The sequence below is a fragment of the Schistocerca gregaria genome, chromosome X (genome assembly GCF_023897955.1).
Source record: "Schistocerca gregaria isolate iqSchGreg1 chromosome X, iqSchGreg1.2, whole genome shotgun sequence".
NCBI lineage: Eukaryota > Metazoa > Arthropoda > Insecta > Orthoptera > Acrididae > Schistocerca > Schistocerca gregaria.
This window is the reverse complement of record NC_064931.1, coordinates 847,351,581-847,373,074: the sequence shown is the minus strand read 5'-3', so window position 1 is coordinate 847,373,074 and position 21,494 is coordinate 847,351,581.

The following is a 21,494-nucleotide window of genomic DNA, read 5'->3' as shown; positions in this document are numbered from 1 at the left end:
TAATATAACAAAGGAAATATTTCACCTGTTAACAGCAACATAAAATGATGACTGTGTACGTAGATTCCTTACATGTTAAAAGAGCATACGAAAAATAATGCGGAAGATTTTACTGTAGTATTGGACAATCTAGTATACTCAGAACTACATGTTATATTTTTGAAAAGCTTGACAGCGGAGCAGGTTTAAGAATGTACGCAAGGAAAACGAAACAGGTTATGTTGATATAAAATACACCAGTTTTCTCAGTAACAGATGTAGGTCAAATCGAAAGAGGTAAATGGTTCAAGTATATAGAAACGCCAAGTAAGCAGAGAAGATAATTCAAGGAAAGTTACAAAAATGTTCCATAGATACATGAAATGAAAAGACACTACAGAATAAGTGAGTATATGTAAAATAAAATGTGGATATTGAGAAAGGCAAAAAAAAAAATGCAACACAATACGACATTGAATCCAGAGACCATTATGCAAGATAGTCCTTAACTAAGATGTATACTTCATAACAATTAGACGTAACGGAGAAAATGAGAATGAAGTACAGGAAATGTTGATTGTCAAGAAAGAAAGCCTGGAAATTAAGATGTCATAATTAGTAAATCGGTCATTAGTCCGAAGATTTTTCATTTTCAACACCACAGTGCTTTGAAACTTCCTGGCAGATTAAAACTGTGTGCCGGACCGAGACTCGAACTCGGGACCTTTGCCTTTTGCGGGCAAGTGCTCCACCAACTGAACTACCCACACACGACTCACGCCCCTTTCTCACAGCTTCACTTCTGCCAGTGCCTCGTCTCCTACCTTCCAAGGTAGGATATCAGCGCACACTCCGCTGCAGAGTGAAAATCTCATTCTGGACCACAGTGCTTTACCAGGCATAGGACTTCTGGAGGTGGTAGGCCGTTCCCTTAACCCAACCTTTAAGCTGACTCACACAGCCATTTACTGGAGATTTACTGTTTAACGTTTATCCCGAACCACGCTGCAGTTAGGCATTTTTCAGACTAACAAATGTTTCCAGAGTTAAAAGAAGTGATACGTGTCAGATAAAAGTCATACAGCTTGTAAGTAGCCTGTTTAGGTTTTTATGTTGCCAACGCCACGTAGCGTTCTGTATGAAAATCACTGACTGTGCTGTGTGCAGTCTGTGGCTGTTTTCATTGTTGGAACATTGTTATTGTAGTGTTGGGCAGTTAGATGTGAACAACGCGTGGTGTTGGCAGTTGGAGGTGAGCCGCCAGCAGTGGTGGATGTGGGGAGAGAGATGGCGGAGTTTGGAGAGCGGATGATCTGGACGTGTGTCCATCAGAGACAGTAAATTTGTAAGACTCGATGTCATGAACTGATATATACATTACGACTTTTGAACACTATTAAGGTAAATACATTGTTTTTTCTCTATCAAAATCTTTCATTTGCTAACTATGCCTATCAGTAGTTAGTGCCTTCAGTAGTTAGAATCTTTTATTCAGCTAGCAGTATTTGCGCTCGCTGTATTGCAGTAGTTTGAGTAACGAAGATTTTTGTGAGGTAAGTGAGGCCATGAAAGGTATAGGTTATTGTTAGTCAGGGCCATTCTTAGTAGGGATTTTTGAAAGTCAGATTGCGTTGCGCTAAAAATATTGTTTGTCAGTTTAAATACAATCGTTTATCATTTTTCTAAGGAGACGTTTCATAAGCTGACCGGGGGTCGAATCCTAAGCCTTTGCAATTATAGTCTAGCACATTACCACTAACCCACTTTTTTTCTTTCACTCAAGGAAAACATGCAACTTCCGTATTTCCCTGAACGTTGTCTTCTTCGTCCTCAGAAGACGTGAGGAAATCTCAATTTCCTGAATACCGAACGTAAATAAATATAATTCTTATTTATGTGTCTTCTGCTATTGCAGGACATTCAGAAATTAGAGTGAGAAATTTCATATAGAGTCTTTGTCAATCATATGCCAATGCTTCTCGCAGGTACGTTTTGGACAGAAACGTTCCGCTTCTCATAAAACCGGCCTTTCACTGTTGCTGATGGAGACAGTTCTGATAATACAGGGTGTTTCAAAAATGACTGGTATATTTGAAACGGCAATACAAACTAAACGAGCAGCGATGGAAATACACCGTTTGTTGCAATATGCTTGGAACAACAGTACGTTTTCAGGCAGACAAACTTTCGAAATTACAGTAGTTACAATTGTCAACAACAGATGGCGCTGCGGTCTGGGAAACTCTATAGTACGATATTTTCCACATATCCACCATGCGTAGCAATAATATGGCGTAGTCTCTGAACGAAATTACCCGAAACCTTTAACAACGTGTCTGGCGGAATGGCTTCACATGCAGATGAGATGTACTGCTTCAGCTGTTCAATTGTTTCTGGATTCTGGCGGTACACCTGGTCTTTCAAGTGTCCCCACAGAAAGAAGTAACAGGGGTTCATGTCTGGCGAATACCGCCTCCTGTATGTTTCGGATAGCCCAAAGCAATCACACGATCATCGAAATATTCATTCAGGAAATTAAAGACGTCGGCCGTGCGATGTGACCGGGCACCATCTTGCATAAACCACGAGGTGTTCGCAGTGTCGTCTAAGGCAGTTTGTACCGCCACAACTTCACGAAGAATGTCCAGATAGCGTGATGCAGAAATCGTTTCGGATCTGAAAAATGGGCCAATGATTCCTTTTGAAGAAATGGCGGCCTAGACCAGTACTTTTTGAGGATGCAGGGACAATGGGACTGCAACATGGGGCTTTTCGGTTCCCCATATGCGCCAGCTCTGTTTATTGACGAAGCTGTCCAGGTAAAAATAAGCTTCGTCAGTAAACCAAATGCTGCCCACATGCATATCGCCGTCATCAATCCTGTGCACTATGTCGTTAGCGAATGCCTCTCGTGCAGCAATGGTAGCGGCGCTGAGGGGTTGTCGCATTTGAATTTTGTATGGATAGGGGTGTAAACTCTGGCGCATGAGACGATACGTGGACGTTGGCGTCATTTGGACCGCAGCTGCAACACGGCGAACGGAAACCCGAAGCCACTGTTGGATCACCTGCTGCACTATCTGTGCGTTGCCCTCTGTGGTTGCCGTACGCGGTCGCCCTACCTTTCCAGCACGTTCATCCGTCACGTTCCCTGTCCGTTGAAAGTTTTCAAACAGATCCTTTATTGTATCGCTTTTCGGTCCTTTGGTTACATTAAACCTCCGTTGAAAACTTCGTCTTGTTGCAACAACACTGTGTTCTAGGCGGTGGAATTCCAACACCAGAAAAATCCTCTGTTCTAAGGAATAAACCATGTTGTGCACAGCACACTTGCACGTTGTGAACAGCACACGCTTACAGCAGAAAGACGACGTACAGAATGGCGCACCCACAGACTGCGTTGTCTTCTATATCTTTCACATCACTTGCAGCGCCGTCTGTTGTTGAAAATTGTAACTACTGTAATTTCGAAAGTTTGTCCGTCTGAAAATGTACTGTTGTCCCAACCATATTGCAACAAACGGTGTATTTCTATCGCTGCTCGTTTAGTTTTTATTGCCGTTTCAAATATACCGGTCATTTTTGAAACACCTTGTACTTTATACAAGGATGTGTCGTGTGCAGAGGGCGGGAGATGCAATGCCCGACCAAACAAAGCTAGCCATGGTGTCTTGCAGTTAAAAATAACTTCCAATCTAGTCAGAGTATCAATTTGGTCGTAATACCACGTTTTAGGGCAAGGAGACGTCCTCGTTATTGTAATCAACTTCGTCCTCGTCCGCCTCCAAATGCGTATAGGTTCACGACAAAGAAAGCAGCGGGCAATGTCGACTACCTGGTTTCAGGAACCACAACATGCTCTCGTTAGCAATTTTAGTTTAAATCACTAACTTTGACTTAAAACGGAACCGTTGTGCCCAGTAACTTTATATTAGTATAAGTAAGGATAGGGATACAGAAATCAGACTCTATCCTACCTTTTCTTATTATTCTTGCATATCCAGAGTTTAGCTATAAGTAGCCAATTTGAGGGCATTTGAGTGAGTTATAATCCAACAATCTCCCAACGGTACATGCTACCATACGACTTCATTGAAGTACAGCCAGAAGGAAACGGAAGTTGTTATTTACAAGTACAACAGCGTCTGTTTGTGTTATATAGTGGCCATCATTCTGTACGTTAGCTGCGCTGTCACGGAGCAAGTATTGCGAAGTAGTATTCTTGGGTATGAAGCCGCCTCTGGACCTGTTCCCTTGCATAAGGCTTTGTGTATCTGACTGTACTGGATTTTGCTCCGTAGATCCTCCATCTGATCTGGTTATCGCACCGAGCTCTCGAGACTTTAAGGTGTTGCCATAAACATGCGACTTCACATGGCAAAGATTGAGCCTATAATAAACGAACATTTAACTTCCTTTTAATATGAGTGGAATGTTTCAGCATCACGTGGAAAGCGGAATGATCATAAAATGCCACTTCCCACATTTCCGTTGCTTGGAGATGTTCTAGTGGGGAACTGTGTACGTATATCGCTTCAATCCTGCTTTAGGACGCCGGAGTGATGTATGAATTTCATGTATGATGTCTGATGTTTAATGTATGAATTTGTCAGAGGGTTAGGGTGGCTATATTATCAAGTATCTTGGAGTTAAAGTTTATTTATTACGGTTTGTAGTTCTTCGTTAAATCTCATATTTGCTTCTTGGTAATGTCCGTAAAGGACAAAATTGAAATCGTTAGCTTAAACAATTGGTGTATGAAGATCGTTAAATAACTTGACTATCACCCAGTATAAAATTCCCTTATTGATAACTGAGCAGTGTTTTCCGATGGTAAATATATGCTTATAATCTGTACGTTTTGAAACTGAACCGGTGAGACCAAGAAGGGTAAGATTCCACAGCACCCTACTTTTGGAAAATGAAAAAAACTATTATAGCAAGTTGGATGAAGAAACTTACAGTGAGAAACTTGTGCATTATAACCACAACAGCAATATTCTTCTTGTGGTTTGTTTTTTAAATCTTTATTTCAATTCCGATAGTTTTCAAAGTTTGTGAGACCGTCCACTTCCGGGTCTTAACTGGATAAAATGGTAAGGATAATACACAAATAATTTTTTCACTGTAATTACGAGACTTTATTGCCTCAAAAAAAATCGGTTATGTAAGTCACAGAGACATATTTAAATTTAAGAATAGAAATAAACTTTTCACCTTTTGGTTTTTGTAGAGTGTCTTACACCTTCTCACTCTCATCATCTTCATTCTGAGTAGTGGTAGCCGTAGGCCACGGTGAAATATAGTTATAAAAGTCTTTATGCATATCAAGCACATAATGTATTACTTTTGCAACATCTTCAAGTTTGTTCTTTTTAATGGCAATCTTTACATTATACACTTCCGCGACAGGAAGTTTTATTTTTACCTCCTTTGTGCAGCTCGAAAACTTCACTGCTTATACCATCTTCACTTAAGGTGCGTATACACCGGCCATATTTTACAGCAATGTGTTGGCGCGTCACTCTATTGTTGGCTGCAATATATGGTAGTATTACGGTGAGGTCGTCGAATATTACTGATGGAACAACCTGTTGCAGGTAGGTTCCAACTTATTACCAAGGTTGTATCAGATTTGATTCTGTAAGCGAGTAGTTGTGCCCAGTATCTTCTCTCATCAGGGCAGGGAGCCACGAGGAGCTTCCGATTTTGAGAAGCGTTTAAAAACCATCGGGATTCGGCTACGATTCGAAGAAACGCACAGATCCGACAATAACGACCTAGTTATGATTACACTCCTAAGTCGCATAAGAGTACAAAATTTCTGGAGACAAATAGAAAGTATTTTCTTAAGTATCAAATGACATAGTTGAAAGTTTATTAGTTATGAAGCGAAAATCGTGTAAATTAAGTGTATTTTGATGTGAAACTTATGAGGAAAATATGATGGTTGGAACTTGAGTAGTGGCAACTACTTATTCACAACCGATACAAAAGAGTTACATGTTTGCATCTGTTACTGTCCTTCAAAGTAGTCACCAGCGTTGTGTAGGACCTAGTTGCCAGCGATTTGGATGGCGTAGTATACCGTTAGCAGAGCCTGCTCTGTTGATGGTGCGAATGGAGCTGTCTACCGTCTCTCGAATCTGTGGAACAGTTCTGATGCGAATACCACGAAATGGTTACTTTATCTTCGGAATCAAATCAGAGACGCAACGACTTAAGTCCGGGGAGTATGGGGATGGTACAGTACTTCCCAGTCCCATCGACCGAACAGAAAAGCCAAGGTTTGCGCTGTATGCGTCCGTGCATTGTCATGCAATATTATGGGTGAGTTGCACAGAAAGTGTCACCAATTCTTTCCCAAAGCTGATCACAAGTGATTCTCAAAAGCGAACAGTAATACTGTGTATTGACGGTCTGCCGTGGAGAAACGTAATGCGTTAGGATAACACCATCACAAAAATGGTTCAAATGGCTCTAAGCACTATGAGACTTAACATCTGTGGTCATTACTCTCCTAGACTTAGAACTAATTAAACCTAACTATCCTAAGAACATCACACACATCCATGCCCGAGGCAGGAAACGAACCTGTGACCCTAGAAGCAGAGCGGTTCCGGACTGAAGCGCCTAGAACCTCTCAGCCACAACGCCCGGCTAACACTATCGCACTCGTACACGAGAATCACCATAACTTTAGACCGCACCATTCGCACCATCAACAGAACAGGCTCTGCTAACGGTATACTACGTCTTCCACATGGCTGGCAACGGTTTCTACACAACGCTGCTGAGTACTTTGAAGAGCAGTAACATGTGCAAACGTGTAACTCTTTTGTATCGGTTGTGAATAAATAGTTAGCACTATTTAAGTTCAAACCCTCATATTTCAAAGTAGAAAGATTTCTAATCCTATTGACATACCACTGCTGGTAGGGTAGCTTTTGTTTATCTTTATTGATTTTCAATTCACCCCCACCCCCAGAGGCGGGTGACTGAACAGTCACTGCAAACAGCACTATAGGTGACACAGTAGCAGATTGAGCGGGGGGGAGGACCCGGACCTATGACGGGGAAAAAGGCGGGGGGAGGAGTGGATGAGTAAAAAAGGGGGGAGCTGATGGAGGAAGAGGACATAGAAAAAGGGCGGAGCAGAGCGCGGACCCGAGAAGAGTGGGGAAAACAGTGGAGGGGAAAACAAAAGATGCAGAGGAGAGAAGGTAGTCAAAGAGGGGAAAGATGGGGAAGAACAGGAAAACATGGGGGGAGAGGGAGCCCAGGAAACAGAGAGAGGGAGGGAGGGGGAGGTGAGGATCTGAGTTGATAGGAGGGATAGATGAAAGGAGAGAGGGCATAATCTGGGAGGGGCAGTTGGTGGATGCCACCTTGGGAAAGGAGATGAAGGGTGTGAAGGTGGAGGGTAGGGAGGACACAACAGTGATGGCAGCTGGCGGGGTTGGGAGAGAAGAGCAACACTGGGATGAGGGGCATCAAGGTGGCAGGAGGTGTAGAGGATGTGGATACATTCTAGGAAAAGAATCAAATGGGAAAAGGAATCAGGTCATAGAGGATCTGCATGGGGGCAGGAGGCATATGCAGAAGGCGAGATGGAGCGCATGGTGTTCGAGCATCTGGAGGGACCTATACAGTTTGTATGGGTGGGTGTCCATGCAGGACTAGCATAACAGAGGAACAGAGGATGGGTCAGACTATGGATTTGTAGGTGTGGAGGATGGAAGAGGGGTTCGATCCCCATGTCCGGCCAGAGAGGAGTTTAATGAGTCCAAGGCGGTTGTAGGCTTTGGATTGGATAGAGTGGAAATGAGGGATCCAGGTGAGGTGACGGTCAATGGTAAAGCCAATGTAGGTGAGGGTAGGGGAGAGGTGGACCGGATGCTACGGTAACTTACAACGCCAATCTTGTATGTTGCAAATCCTTTGCCCGAGCCAAGTATGTGTGGTGTCGTAGCAATCATAAACCACCATAGGCGGCGCCTGGTGATCGTTGGCAGCACTTCCCCTAAATTCCGAGGACGGCAATGGTGGTTGCGCAAGACGACGCCGCGGCGAATGATGCACGTCCGCCGGTTGTGGTATCCACCGACTGTCTACAAGAGCGACCCTTGCGGGTTGAAGTGCAAGCATGCATCGGCCAAAGAACAGTTCAGTTGTTCCTGAGGTACAGAGGAAGAGATGGCATAGCGTCCTGCTTATCAAACTGTGTGTTTCGTGTTGTAGACTTCAGTGAGATTTGGAAATTGACAGGGAATTGTGCTACAGGAATGAATCAAAGTTAATAAAGAGTCAATTACAGCTTACTGATACGACGTTATAGTACCTACTGCGGCTAGCCAGTGAGCGTCACCGCTTGCAATTCTGAAAAAAACTTTCTGTCAGACTCAGACTCATTTTCAAGCCTACAGTGAACTCTCAGACTGTAGTTCGCCGATACTTTGCCTGTTGGCTCAGTCTCGCAGTCCATTACCGTGGAGTGACAATAATCAGTTATGGGTGGTGGTTCCCAAGGCTCATCAACAACAGGCACTTCACTTGCTCCATCAAGGTTACTGGGGTGTTATTCGAATCAAACAGATATGACACTGTACGTGGCAGAAATCTGATTCACGTACTGAACCGATGGTGTCTCAGTGTCTCGACGCTCAAGATGCCATCCAACCCCTCCCCACCCCGGCCCCTCCCCCTCCCCCTTCAGCTCTTTGACAGGCCCTAGCATCGGTCACTGGTAAGTGTTTCATTTGGATTTTACCGGCATTTATTAGAATAACCACTGGCTCATTGTCATTGATGCATTCAGCAATTTCCTGTTGTGATTCCCCTGTTCTCGACTACGAAGCTTCAGACTCGGTCGTCGGTTTTTTGCCGGGAAAGATTACATGCAGTGACTGTGACAGACAATGGACCACATTCTGTTGCCACAGATTTTGGTTAGTTTCACAAACCTTACGGCATCACGCTCATCAGGAGAGTGCCTATTCACTCACAGTCAAACCAGGATGCGGAACGCTTTCTTCGCAAGTTTAAGCAACAGATAGACAAACTTTGGCCGTCCTGCACGTGGGATCAGACTCTGTTGCTTTTCTTGTCAACTTGTCACACCCGGCCCCGCAACGGCGTGTCACCAATGGAGTTGTTGCATGGACAGCTCCACCGCACTTTGAGTCAGCACCTGCATCCTTCACGGAGGCCGGTGCCGCTTTTACTACGCCATTCGAAGCATCAGCCGGCCGGGGTGACCGAGAGGTTCTAGGCGCTACAGTATGGAACCCCGCGACGCTACGGTCTCACGTTCGAATCCTGCCTCGGGCATGGATGTGTGTGATGTCCTTAGGTTAGTTAGGTTTAAGTAGTTCTAACTTCTAGGGGACTGATGACCTCAGAGGTTAAGTCCCACAGTGCTCAGAGCCATTTGAACCATTTTTTCTAAGCATCACATCAACCATTTGATATTTATTGGGTTGTTTGGTGTCCGCAAGCGATTTCAGTTCTAAGGCAATTCCATATTTTTTATTTATCCAGGATACAGGCAGTTTGCTGCGGCGATATCAGAATGTAATTATTTTGCGTAAATAGTGTGATGCTGCTGCCGACTTCGCTCTTGCAGATTCTGTGGTTGTCCAGTTCCCACAGCTGCCACCATCTCCAGCACCATTGGCTCCGCTCCGTCTGTGCCGCACCAGGAACCTGTGGACGCAGACATCCCATCACGGACGTCTCAGTGCCCACAGCTTCCGTCGCTATGGTATGGGCCCCTCTTCCCAGTGGTCACCCGGGTGGCGAGCGGGGGGGGGGGGGGGGGGGGGGGGTGAAGGAGGAGTGGGAGACATGGAGTGTGCCGCTGCAGACGCCTCTCCAGTCGTTTCTCCAGTCGTTGAGTCCCACTTGTTATTTGGTCGCACACCTCACGAGGTGGGTGCGCATCCGCCGATCGGGTTTCCTGCAGGTGGCTCCAATCGGTCGCAGGTCGTATGCCGGACACGGACAGGAACTCGGCATCAGCCTCAGTTTCAGCAGCTCCCATCTTCTCATTGCCACATGCATCCTGCCCTCCCCACCCCCCCCCCCCCCCCCTCCCATCCCGTCATGTCAGGTCAGCGCAATCGCCACAACTACGCCAGGGAGTTTGGGAGTTTGGGGGAAAGGGGCGTAGTGTTGTTGCAATCAGTACCACCGCGGAGGCGGCACTCGGCGATGGTAGGCAACACTTTGCAAGAGTTCTGCTGACACCGACAGCGTCGTGAAAGAAGGCGCCGCGGCCAGTGATGCGTGCCCGCCAGGTCTGGCCTCCATCGGCTGTCGTCAGGACCGATGTCTGTGGAAGGAATAAAATGCAGCTACGCGGCTGCTAAAGGACAGTTGACTTGGTCGTGGGTTAGAGAGTAAGGACCAATCAGACTGTGTGTTTGTTTCTGTAGTAGATTGCTGTGAGACTTCTACCTGGATACGCTACTGTATTACCGGACTCAATCAAAGTTAAGTATAGATTCAATTACTGTTTGTTAGTTTTCATTAATGATGTTGCTCTTGTCCAGTTCCCTACGGCAACAGTCTGCTGCTCTGCTACTCCTGACCATCTGTCTTCCTTAGTCGGTAACACACAGAGGTACACCACAATACGTAACCGCTTTAATAGAAATGTTAGTAAGTTAAATATTTAATAATATGTTTCATATTTTTTAAACTATGTTCGAGTCGAAAGTGTGCGGTAATAGCCAATATCACTTTGTAGTTCACACAACTACTACCATGTATAACTGTAAAACATCAGTCACTGTTTCGGTTACCACCACCTTTTTTTTTATGTACAAATTTTTGTAAGAAAAGTAAAACAAAATGGTAAAACATACAAATTGTAAAATAAAGTAATTAGTCTCAAGGAACACCTGATGAAGACGTCGAGCTATCATGTTGGGAAGACGTGGACCACCGACAGAACAGCCGATCTAAACGAGATGACAAGTTAATACATGTTGTTGACGCGTCACAGCATCACACATATGATGATGAAGCTGCAGAAAGGTATGACGTACACTGAAGTCAGTTGTGTTGTAACTGTAAACATCGGCCTTTCTGTGAACTCAGCCTTTGACATGAGTAGTCCAGTCGTGTCTGTGTGCATATGTAAGCAGTTTTGATGTTTTAACTTACTTTTACTAGTATGTATTTTAAAACTGACTCGCATTTAAAGCTTATAAAACTATACATTTAATGAGGCATGCATGCCATTTGATTGCAACTGTTGATTCATACATCTTCCGCAAGAGATGGCCACACATTGACCGAAATTTGGATATGCCATTAACATGGTTTGTAACTGGTTGCTGTATCCTTGATTGCTTGGACTGTCAAGGAGTTGGTGGTATTGTCCATTAAGGGTGGAGAATATTTCGTACGGCTGTGCCATACCTACCTCAGTCGTTGCCTCTATGTGGATGCCTCCTTCTCTTCCTCAGCCTTGCTTACTCTTCTTCATGCTGACAGCTGTGCAGTGCGAAGCCACGTGGAACAACATCATTTCGGTTCAGTTCAAAATGTGACGTGGGTACACAGATGCACTAGATAGCTGTTCCGTACACGAATGTGAAAGTGATCAAGGGAGACAGATGTGAAACCTGTGAATGTGATACACATATCTACGTCTGGATTTTGGAGAACAAAAAAATTAAATATACAAACACCGAAATGTGAAGGACTTCCCCGCTCCTACCATATTAGAAGGTTTGCTGTAGCGAACCACCGCACATTTTTAACTACGCTGCTTCTATAATTTACTTTCTGCGTCCCATACCTCTGGTCATTGGTGTACTGGAGCTATGAAATTCATACACTCCTGGAAATGGAAAAAAGAACACATTGACACCGGTGTGTCAGACCCACCATACTTGCTCCGGACACTGCGAGAGGGCTGTACAAGCAATGATCACACGCACGGCACAGCGGACACACCAGGAACCGCGGTGTTGGCCGCCGAATGGCGCTAGCTGCGCAGCATTTGTGCAAAGCCGCCGTCAGTGTCAGCCATGAAGCTGGGCTACGGTCCCGCACACCGTTAGGCCGTCTTCCGCTCACGCCCCAACATCGTGCAGCCCGCCTCCAGTGGCGTCGCGACAGGCGTGAATGGAGGGACGAATGGAGACGTGTCGTCTTCAGCGATGAGAGTCGCTTCTGCCTTGGTGCCAATGATGGTCGTATGCGTGTTTGGCGCAGTGCAGGTGAGCGCCACAATCAGGACTGCATACGACCGAGGCACACAGGGCCAAAACCCGGCATCATGGTGTGGGGAGCGATCTCCTACACTGGCCGTACACCTCTGGTGATCGTCGAGGGGACACTGAATAGTGCACGGTACATCCAAACCGTCATCGAACCCATCGTTCTACCATTCCTAGACCGGCAAGGGAACTTGCTGTTCCAACAGGACAATGCACGTCCGCATGTATCCCGTACCACCCAACGTGCTCTAGAAGGTGTAAGTCAACTACCCTGACCAGCAAGATCTCCGGATCTGTCCCCCATTGAGCATGTTTGGGACTGGATGAAGCGTCGTCTCACGCGGTCTGCACGTCCAGCACGAACGCTGGTCCAACTGAAGCGCCAGGTGGAAATGGCATGGCAAGCCGTTCCATATGACTACATCCAGCATCTCTACGATCGTCTCCATGGGAGAATAGCAGCCTGCATTGCTGCGAAAGGTGGATATACACTGTACTAGTGCCGACATTGTGCATGCTCTGTTGCCTGTGTCTATGTGCCTGTGGTTCTGTCAGTGTGATCATGTGATGTATCCAACCCCAGGAATGTGTCAATAAAGTTTCCCCTTCCTGGGACAATGAATTCACGGTGTTCTTATTTCAATTTCCAGGAGTGTAGTTTCTCGCTGTACTGTTGAAACACAATAAACTATTAACAAATCATAGCAAACTATTTAAAAGAAGCCTCGAGTACATTCAAAGCGTAGCAGACACCATGTACTAAGAGGAATATCGATGGCAAGTACACTTTATGGAGGTACATCAAACTTCTGTATGAATCAGTAGTAGCGGAAACCTGAAGGGTGACAGCCAGTCTGGTTGAAACTGAGATACCGTCTTCCACACTGGTGTTGTTCTTATCAATTCTCGGAGAAATTAAATTTAAGCAATATATACAAAAGCATTTTTCGGCATTCTGGATTATGTATACAATGTTGTTGCAGTTCACTAGTTTAGTTTTAGGAAGCTGTTCGCTTGCTTAAAGAAAGAACACACCCGTTAAACCCGATTTCTCTTTTTCTTGCTATTTATTTGGTCATACATTTGAGCGGAGCGAAAACAAAGCTGCCTAGCAATTACGCAATGGATTTTGGTCTCAATTCTTGTAGCCAAGCTAAGAGTGGGAAATGGAAAAAAATGGTATGTCAAATTCAGCAGAATGAGTTACGTCTTTCACATAAGGTTTAATTGATTCAACGTAATATGGGTAATTAAAAATAATTTATTTTCTGATTTGAGAGAAAATTCTTGTCCGGATTTTCATAGCCACACGAAGAATGGGACATGGACAAAAGGAGTCTCATTCATTACGAAAAAAAAAGACTTTAAAAAATGGAAAAAATTATAACTTTGGTATTTTACTTCAAATCGCCCTCCTTGGTAGTTGTGCGGTGAGCGCGATGGATTACTAAGCAAAGGGGCCTGGATTCGTTTCCCTACCGGGTCGGAGATTTCCTCCCGCTTTGGTCTGGGTAATGTGTTGTGCTTAAGTTCGTATAATTGTAATTGAAATTACGCTCATCAGAGAGCTGTATTTGCATGTCCCGTAAGCCAATAAAAAAAAAGAACTCTAAATTCTCAATTCTCATTTACTGTACTTGATTTCGAGCATTATTGAAAGCCACGTCAGATGCTTCTCTGATTTAGTTCTTGCTTTTAGAAAAAATCATTTGACAAAAAGCTGGACTGGTTCTATTTTCTTAAATTTTTATTTTCTTTTGAAATGTAAATGCTGGAGAAACGCACTTACTCCCAGGATCTCGCTTTCGTCCATTCCGCTACCATAGTGTGGCGCGTGTCACCACTCTTGGCCCCAAAATGTGTTGGCGCAAATATTACCGGCCCTTGTTTCCTGACAACAGTGCCAAGTTGCTGTACATGCATCGGCAATTCCTGTGGTCATAGGAAAAGTTGGGGATCTGTATGGTCAGAAATATGCAGTTCTACTTCTACATCGATACTGTGCAATCCATCTTACCGCTCATAGTGGAGGGTATCCCGTACCATTACTAATCATTTCCTTTCCTGTTCCACTAGCAAACAGAGCGAGGGAAAACCGACTGTATATATGCCTTTGTATGAGCCCTAATTTCTCGTCTTATTTTCGTGGTCCTTACGCGCAGTGTATGTTGGAGGCAACAGAATTGTTCTGTAGTCAGCCTCGTATGCTTAATCTCTAAATTTTATCTATAGTGTCATTCGAAAAGAATTTTGCCTTCCCTCCAGGGAATCAGATTTGAGTTCCCAAAGCATCTTCGTAGCACTTGCTTTCGTTCGAACCTACCTAACAAATCTAGCACCCTGCCTCTGAATTAATCCAATCTGTTTCGGATCCCAAACACTCGATTGGTACTCAGGAATAGGTTCCACTAGCGTCCAGTGTGCGGTCTCCTTTAAAGATGAACCACACTTTCATACAATTCTGCCAATAAACCGATGTCGACCATTCACCTTCCCTACCACAATTCCCACATGCTCGCTTCGCATCACATCGTGATTGCGTCAAGCAGGACACCACTAAAGCTGTAGCCGAACATTATCGGCTTGCTTTCCCTATTAACCCACGTTATCTTACATTTTTCTACATTTAGAGACACCTGTCGTTCATCACAGCAACTATAAATTTTGTGTTAGTCATCTTGTATCCTGCTACAGTCACTCAACTTTGACATCTTACCGCACACCGCCGCATTATCAACAAAACCCAATCATTTATGTATATAGCCGCATGGAAACATATCTTTAGTTTTATGCATATTTCAGTCAGCAACTAGTACACGTGCAGTTTCACTAAGCACACGACTCCAGTACTGTTCACTTTCGGCTGACACTGCTGTTTCATCAGCATGCAGCATCGTGCTGATTTTCTACCAGCAAGAACAGATTTCAGCAAAGAAACTTCCTTTACTTCCGTAATCCGCTGCAAGATTCCAAAAATTTAACTTCCCTTTAGTCGCTGAGTGCTGTCAACTTAGATTTCTGTGCCTAGTTTCACTGTGCCGGTGTAGATAATCTATATTCTTCTTCTTGCTATGCCCAAATAGCGTACAGTCCTTAGCACAGGAACAATGTAAACTTTTGGAATATGAACCATATGAGAAATTCGGCTATCCTGTGTGTTCTCCGGCAGCTGTGCATCAACCAACAATAGACCAGTATGCGATGCACTTAGCAATCGTGGAGGCCATGGAAGTCCTGAGTGGATACATCAGATGTGACAACTTTACCTCATGCGGTAGCGGTGCTTCACATGGCGTACAGAAGCTGATCTTGGAGCGTGAAGAAGAGCAGAACGGCGACAAACAGGCAACACTTGCCGTGGAGAGGTACAGAAGCCAACCGAGGGAAACAGCAAGCTTTTTGCAGCAGTGGGTACTTGTGACTTTGCAATCAGAGCTCCCGGCGGTTGTACACCCATCTGTTAATAAAGACGTCGAGTGCTTTCAGTGTTGCACCACCTCGTGCTACAATCAATATTGGTCCCTCCAGTCCGTCAGCTTATGCAATGAATAAAAATAACCGTTGTGGAAATTGTTAAATTAGCCCTTTCTGTATATATGTGGAAGGGCATATAAGAAACATTTGTAGGGTGCATCCTTTGGCATTGGGAAAGCTTTTGCTGTCGCCAAACTCACAGTGCAGGCAAGACATTAAAAATATATTATCACCCACAGCTGATTACTTACTGGCAAAATCTCCGGTATTATCAGCTTCCTAATTAGAGGCCTATATAATTACGCACCAGGTAGTCATTAGAAAATCTGACAGCAGCTTAAATGAAGAAGAATGGCTGTGCGTGATTATTTCGCTATATACCGTTCTGCCTATAAGACGCTGGACAAAAAAGAGACTACGGACGAAATTAACGTCATCACACCATTTATTATCTCTGCAGTACAATCTGACTCGCAGATGTTATCAGAACCTGTAACAACTTATGGAATTCACTGCCGATGAAGTTACATGTTTTAAATGTCTCAGATTTAATCATGCGAGGAGTCAGTGCTGCTCTCCCTAAGATGCGAATGATGCGTTGACTGTGATGATAATCACGCTTGCATCGACTGCGTCACAACTCATTCGCCACGAGTACATTGCCGCCAGTCATGCGATGCACTAGACAGACTGCACCTAAATTATGCGAGTCAGAGTCACATTAAGCAAGTCACTATTAGGCAAGGCGTCACTTCCGAGGTCGAGACAGCTATAACTCACAGGCCTTATGCTGAAGCAATGCGCTCTTCACCACCCTTAAGGCCTCCCATTCACAGCCCGAATGGTGGGCCGACTCGCTCGCCGAACCTATGTTTAAGTTTCCGGACGAAGCCAGCCAGCATCTTCACTGCTGTAATTCTGGCAGCCAAGGATGGCCGATTAATTAAATGGTAAAACAGTTCAACAACATCCTTATTGTCACGGATTCGAGGAGCGCACAGGAAAATCTAGATAAAACAGCTATGATACTCCAAAGCTAACCACCATGTGCTTCATCTACACTACAATGCAGTTCACCCTTACGTGCCTGCCACTTGATGTATATACGTCGATCTACCAGTGTGAAAGCCAACATAAACGAATCCAGCTACAATGTATCAGGGGTCACTCCGTCATCTAATATAATGAGTTGATGGATCAACTGGTGAAACGAATGTTATATATGGCGCTCTGTAATACACTTGCATACCGCATGCAAATTTCGATGCTGAAGCCTTTCACGAAAGGTGACAGGGGTGGATAATCTTTCATCCTATCAAGGTCTAAAAGATAACAGCCGTGACCCAAATGGGTGCACGTAATACCGTAATAGTAGTTGCTAGATGTCATACAACTACTATTACGGTATTACGTGCACCCATTTGGGTCACGGCTGTTATCTTTTAGACCTTGATAGGATGAAAGTTTATCCACCCCAATACAGCTATGTGCATGATGTGTACAAAACCACACAACACTTTACAATGACTAATACGGTGTAGGAACACCGCTGGCATTCAAAACAGCTTCCAGTCGACTCGGAATCGATAAATACAGGTTCTGTGTGCTATTCGATATACTCTCTCTGCAGAAATAAGACCACGACTATGAATATGGACAGTGAACAATCAGTCTTCTCTCCAAAGTATACAACAAAGGCTCAGTAATACTGAAATACCGAGCGAGGTGGCGCATTCGGGAGGACGACGGTTGAATCCCGCGTCCGGCCATCCTGATTATGTTTTCCGTGATTTCCCTAAATCGCTCCAGGCAAATGCTGGGATGGTTCCTTTGAAAGGGCACGGCTGACTTCCTTCCCCATCCTTCCATAATCCGATGAGACCTATGACCTCACTGTTTGGTCTCTTCCCCCAAGCAATCCAACCCAACAATACTGAAATATGGTGAGAGTAGTGACCAGAAGAGATGCGAATGTTCATCCTTGTGCTCACAGAACAATTCATGGACCATGCGAGCTGTGGGAACAAGGATCCTGTCGTCCTGGAACACAGCATAACCAATGGAGAACAAATTTGTTCCATGAGATGGACCTGATCAACCAAAACGCGAGTAACTATGGAGTCCATGGAGTACAACGATGTGGCTGTCCAAGTCATCACCGGACCTCCACCATGTTTCAGTCCTGGACTGTAAACAGGGCCAGAAGTTGGAAACAGAGTGAAACAAGATCGATCCGATCAAATGACTTTCTTCCATCACGTTTTCCTGTTACTGGCATCTACATTAGTGATGACTTATTTTAGAATTCCAGCATGCCCTATAATTATCTGCTTACGGAGCACCCTTCAGGTTTTTTCGGTGCTGACAGCAATCGTGTGTGCGACATTCAGTTCTGCAGTTATATTTGCAGCTGCCGTCTTCATATTTTTCGTCACAAAATCCTCTTCAGTTATCATACCTCAATACACACTTCGTGATGTCACTGTATTTACGTTGAATCATATGTATTTCTTGCAGTATTTCCATATAGTTGTGCAAAGCCTGAAGCTATATCCAAACAGATCGCACACCTCAGCCATGTGATACTTGGGGTCTTCCTTACGACAGATAACGGCGCCAGCTTCGCATGGCCTTGATTAGAGAAAGAATTCCTCAACGTACCTTGATAACAGACCAGGGTGTGATACCTTGATATCGTTTGATGTTTATGAGAAGCGGATATACAGCGAAAAATTAGACGTAAAGAATCCAGTGTTAGAAGATGTGACACACGGACTTCCTTGAACAGTAGTTGGACAGGAAGCACGACACCTTAGAGGCGGTCATGATGTCGTCGGTATAACCTTCATGGGAATAAATATTTTCAATATAATTAGATGCGATTTATGCTAATAATGGTCTATAGCTGATGTGTGTGATGTCCTTAGGTTAGTTAGGTTTAAGTAGTTCTAAGTTCTAGGGGACTGATGACCATAGATGTTATGTCTCATAGTGCTCAGAGCCATTTGAACCATAAGATTTGACACACATTTTATTGAATTTTATGCTTCATTGTTATCATCATGTTCTCATGCGTGTCAAATGTACAAAGTTTATCACGGAGTTTAACCTGTATCAGTGTGATTTAAAATGCCTAAGTTGGTTATATGATATTGTACAAATAGTATAATTGCATAAGAATTCAGTCAGAACTCACTTCTCTATTTAAATAGCTAACGCGAAACGCCAATTGATAAAAATAAAAAAGAAAGTTATTTACAGCCTCATTGGAATTCTTTTATCACACTGAGTACCGTCACTGAAAGTATTGCGTTCAAGTGTCAAAGAATCACAACGGTTGAGGGCAACAGTACAAACCAATGTCGGAGGAGGTACGAAGCCCGGCCATGGTCTTCTGCTCTTTACGCTAAGGAACGGAGGAGGAACAATGTCTCTGAAATGGAGGCGATCGGTGGAGGTAGTCATTGCAACATACATTCTTCCTGATGAAAATCCGTGATACGTATGCCGACAGGCACACGGAGGAGTGCGAGTACATTCTAAACCTTCGGCTTTATTTTTTTGCTAGAGTAGTTATGGACAGCAATAGGATGAATGAAAAATCTCATCAGACCGAACGTATTTTTTATGCTAAAGATCTACAGTGAATCATTCCGCTAATCGTCCCATTCTCAACAACACTACTATATGATGCATTAGCACTGGGAAAATTGTCTGAGATCTAGAAGACATTCAAAGCTGCCAGAATCAAAAAATTCTTCCAGAATTTAAATCAAATCGAGAGAAATCGAAATAACTTCCAATACTCTGATAGATCTCTGCTCGAATTACGGGACGGTGTCTTTGGCAAAAATTCACGCGAGTCAGTTCAGTGACATTAGTTAGTTAACTCACAGCTTGTTCAGTGGGTCATAGCCACTTTGATGGGACACGAGTTACATGATCACAGTACACTTTTCAGTGAAAAAGACAACGTGCTGGACATTTTTGTGAGTGTCTTAACCTGCCGATTCATTTATACTGAATTTATACTTAACTGTATTAAGTCTCTCATATACACTACTACACATTAAGAAATTTTTGTATGGAGTAAAAGGCGTTGTCAAGCAACTATGATTCCAGTTTCATCTATCACATTTTTTTAAAACACAGGGTAAGTGGACAAAGAAATTTATTGTTGAATACCTCACTCCTTTCTGAACCACACTAAGACTGTGTTTAGTATACTGTAAGTAATTTCTCCTTCTGCCATATTAATATGAATGCTACTCTAAGCTTTGCTCATATCTCAAGCAATATCCACAAATTGACTGAAAGAAAATTCTGTTGGTGATTTTGCAATCAGCTGGTTTTAGCTCTTTAAAAACATAAAATGAGTATTCCTGTCCTAGATATTTTACACCGCACCCCTTACATGTTTGAACAATTATGTATCTCTCATTAAAATATGTAACGATTCCCGTGGAAAACACAATCGAGAAAAACGTTCCATATTCGTAATCACTCTATAATAATATTACTGGAGTATTGGAATAAGCATGTAAAAAAAAGTTCGTAGTGTCAGCAGAGATTATTACGCCACCCAGGTTGAATCGCCACTTGAGTTCTCAGAAAAACAACTGTTCAAATACTCTAATGGAAAGAAATCGCAACACCAAAAATAATTAATATAGAGTAATGAAATTTCGGGAATACATTTACGTGGATAACATACACTATGTGATCAAAAGAATGCGGACACCCTCAAAAAACACACATCTTTCATGTTAGGTACATTGTGTTGTCACCTACTGCCACGTACTCCATATCAGCGACCTCAGTAGTCATTAGACATCGTGAGAGAGCAGAATGGGGCTCTGCGCGGAACTCACGGACCTTGAGCGTGTCAGGTGATTGGGTGTCACTTGTGTCATACATCTGTACGCCAGATTTCCACACTCCTAAACATCCGAGGGTCCACTGTTTACGATGTGATAGTGAAGTGGAAAGATGAAGGGACACGTACAGCACAAAAGCGTTCGCGCCGAACTCGTCTGTTGACTGACACAGACCGCAGATAAGTGAAGAGGATCGTAATGTGTAATAGGCAGACATCTACCCAGACCATCACACACGAATTCCAAACTACATCAGGATCCAATGCAAATATTATGACAGTTAGGTGGGAGGTGAGAAAACTTGTAGTTCATGTTCGAGTGGCTGCTCGTAAACGCTGGTAAATGCCAAACGACGCCTCACGTGGTGTAAGGAGCGTAAACATTGGACGATTGAACTGTGGAGAAACGATGTGTGGAGTGACGGATCATGGTACACAATGTGGCGATCCGATGGCAGTGTGTGGGTATGGCGAATGCCTGGTGAATATCATCTGCCTTCGTGTGTAGTGCCGACAGTAAAATTCGGAGGCGATGGTGCTATGGTGTGGTCATGTTATTCATGGAGGGGGCTTGCGCCCCTTATTGTTTTGCGTGCCACGTGGGATTAGCCGAGCGGTCTTAGGCGCTGCAGTCATGGACTGTGCGGCTGGTCCCGGCGGAGGTTCGAGTCCTCCCTTGGGCATGGGTGCGTGTGTTTGACCTTAGGATAATTTAGGTTAAGTAGTGTGTAAGCTTAGGGACTGATGACCTTAGCAGTTAAGTCCTATAAGATCACACACATTTGAACATTTTTTTGTTTTGCGTGGAACTATCACAGTACAGGCCTACAATGAAGTTTTAAGCACCTTCTTGCTTCCCTCTGTTGAAGAGCTATTCGGGGATGGCGATTGCATTTTTCAGCACGATCGAGCACCTGTTCATAATGCACGGC